The sequence below is a fragment of the Bison bison genome, unplaced genomic scaffold (assembly GCF_000754665.1).
Source record: "Bison bison bison isolate TAMUID 2011002044 unplaced genomic scaffold, Bison_UMD1.0 scf7180017864491, whole genome shotgun sequence".
Lineage (NCBI taxonomy): Eukaryota > Metazoa > Chordata > Mammalia > Artiodactyla > Bovidae > Bison > Bison bison.
This window is the reverse complement of record NW_011495050.1, coordinates 19667114-19670545: the sequence shown is the minus strand read 5'-3', so window position 1 is coordinate 19670545 and position 3432 is coordinate 19667114. Positions and strand designations below refer to the sequence as shown.

General features: G+C 39.9%; 1 pseudogene; it reads left to right on the top strand.

The window, feature by feature from the left end:
• Positions 1-209: 209 nt before the first annotated feature.
• LOC105005485 lies at positions 210-3426 on the top strand (annotated as a pseudogene).
• Positions 3427-3432: the final 6 nt, after the last annotated feature.

Below are 3432 nucleotides of genomic sequence, written 5' to 3'. Positions count from 1 at the left end.
CAAATCAAGAAACAGGCTGTCACCAGAATCTGACCACTATAGCACCCTGGCCTGGGAATTTCAGCCTCCAGAATTGTGAAAAATATTATTAGGTTGGTGCAAAAGTAATTATGGTTTTTGCATTGTGAAATTTGCCATCTGATATTTAAATATATTCTTAATAAATGTGGCTATGTTATATATCATTTTAATGTACATTTCTTTATGTTTTTTGCTAATGACTTATTATTTATTGCTTATATTTATTTTAGACTATGGAAATGTTAAAAAGCAAATTTGAGAGATTTCCTTATTCGAGGAAATGGGACTTATTTCCTTATTCAAAATGGACTGTAAAGCAGCAGAGACAACTTGCAACATCAACAATGCATTTGGCCCAGGAACTGCTAACAAGCATACAGTGCAGTGGCGGTTCAAGAACTTTTGCAAAGAAGACAAGAGCCTTAAAGATGAGGAGGGTAGTTGCCGGCCATCAGAATGTGACAATGACCAATTGAGAGCATCATCGAAGCTGGTCCTCTTACAACAACACGAAAAGTTGCCAAAGAACTCACCATTGTTCATTCTACGGTCATTTGGCATTTGAAGCAAAGTGGAAAGGTAAAAAAGCTCGAAAAGTGGGTGCCTCATGAACTGACCACAAATCAAAAAAAATTGTCATTTTGAAGTGACATCTTCTCTTAGTCTGTGCAACAATGAATCCTATTTCTTAATAGGATTGCGATGTGTGCTGGAAAGTGGATTTTATACGCCAACTGGCGACGACCAGCTTAGTGGCTGGACCAAAAAGAAGCTCCAAAGCAGTTCCCAAAACCAAACTTGCACCAAAAATAAACAGTCATAGACACTGTCTGGTGGTCTGCTGCCTATCTGATCCACTACAGCTTTCTGAATCCTCGCAAAACCACTACATCTGAGATGTATGCTCAGTAAATCAATGAGATGCACACCAAAAACTGCAATCCTGCAGCCAGCACTGATCAACAGAAAGGGCCCAATTCTTCTCCATGACAACACCAGACCACCCATCGCACAACAAAGTAAAACGAATTGGGCTACAAAGTTTTGTCTCATCTGCCACATTCACCTGACCTCTCGCCAACCAACTGCCACTTCCTCAAGCATCTTGACAACTTCTTGCGGGGAAAATGATCGCACAACCAGCAGGATACAGAAAACGCTTTCCAAGAGTTCATCCAATCCTGAGGCATGGATTTTTACACTACAGAAATAAACTTATTTTTCACTGGCAAAAACGTGTTGACTGTAATGGTTCCTATTTTGATTAATCAGGATGTGTTTGTCCCTAGCTATAATGATTTAAAATTCATGGTCTGAAACCCTAATTACCTTTGCACCAACCTAATAAAGGTACCAGTTAATAGTATTTTGTTACAACAGCCCAAGCAGGTTAAGACGACTGGTATGGAGAACCAAGAGTATTCAGAATTAAGTAATTTTCTTGTACAGACTTCTAGTTAAACATGTGTGTACCTCCACACCTCCTATGACCTCCTAAAATGACAACAAATGAATGTTAAGATTACAAGGACAACTAGAGAGAAGGCTACAGCACTTAAAAGCAAGAGATGCCAACAAAATCTGGAAAGCAGACAGAGAAGTGGCAAATGACTTAACCAACAAGAGAAGGCTGAAAGCTAAAGTCTCCAGAAGTAGGAGCCGAAAAGGAACAGGTTAACTCTGAGAAATTGGGAGGCACCAGGTACCTCTGAAGCCTGGGGGTGATCCCAAGCAGGAAGTTTGCATAAGGAGCAGTTAAGATCCCCACTCTATAAGCAGGAGACTGCCCCTCCTAGACCCTGACAGAACTGTTCTGTACTTAGAGAAATTCAACCAGAATAACAGCCTAGGGATACCAGGCCAGGCAGGTTTAGGCACACTGGAAGCCATAAAAGCTGTCTGCTGAAATGTGGAGTCTACCAGTCCCCAGACCACAATGCTCGCAGCCATGCTCTTACCTTTCAGGATTCCCTTCCCTAGAAGCTGGCCCAAAGGGAGAAAAAAGAATCTTCAGCATAATATAAAACAAAAAGTCAAAGCAACAGACAACAAAGGAGAAACGATAAATAAATCAGAGTGGCAACAGAGGGGTCAAACATCCAACTCTTAGGAGTTTAAAAAAAAAAAAAGAAAAATGAGAAAATGGATGAGAGAAAAATGTGTGACAAAATTTTCTAGAACTACATGATAGGAACTTCCAGAATAAAGGCACCTACCAAGTGTCTGGGGCCCAAAATACAATGAATGAGAAGAGGACCTACTACGAAGAGGCACATCAGTATGAAATTTCTCAGCACCATAAACTGAGAAAGCTTTTATGGGGGGGACAGGGGGGATGGAGGTAGGTCATGTAAAAGGATTAGGAGTCAAAATAGTACTGAACTCCTCAAAATGAACCCTGGAGGACTGGAGGCTATGTGACAATGAAGCACCGCCTTCAAAATTTTGAAGAAAAATTATTCCCAGCCAGAAATTTTATACCTAGCAAATAATAGTGAGGACAAAACTTAAATGTGCTTTCAACTAAATATAGTAACAAAATGGCACACCAAAGACAGAAAAGGGATAAGCTTTTAAAAACTAACTTTTAAAACAAACTATCAAAACTAGATCCAAAAATCTTAAAATTTCACCAAAACAGTTAACTAAGTTAGAAACAAAAGCAATTTACCCTCTCCTGTCTTTTGGGATACAGAAGTATGCAGACTCACTTGTCCAACCAACTTCACAGCAGTGGATAGAAAAGTAAAGGTACTATTTGTGTTTAAAAAGTATACGTGCCACTTGAAACATCTTTAAATATTCTGAAGATTACTGAATGTCCACAGAGACAGAGGCTGGGATGAGGGAGAAGGGCAGGTAACAGAGAAAAGACCAACAGCAAGTAAAGAAATGATGTGTGTGTGCTGGGGGTGTCTGTGTGCGCTGGATGTGTGTGCGTGTGTGTGTGTGTGTGTGTGTGTGAACAGAACTCCTAGGGACAAAATTTTCTTTTTAAAAATCTAAGGGACACTCTATTGAGCTTGTGGAGGAGTTTCTTGCATGCTCTCCCTGAAGCCAGCAAGTTTAAAGGGCCTTGACCCTAATTTTTCAAACTCTATTAATGGTGTCTCAAGTTATTGGCTTGGCCACAGTCTATAAAGTGGTCAAGCCGGAAAAACCTAACCACAACAATCAGAACTTAAAAGCCTGACCTTTAAACTAAATCAAAATTTTTGATCTGAAATACTAGAAAAGACTTGAGTCCCTCAACACATCCAGTAAATAATATAAACCATAAATTCACTTCCACGATGGTAAAGTTTACTTACACACTGAACCAACAGGGTACCATAGCATACAATCTGCTTAGTACAGAGCCTGGTGCAAAATATTAAAGGCTCCTGCTCTTTTTGCTGGCATTACCACTTC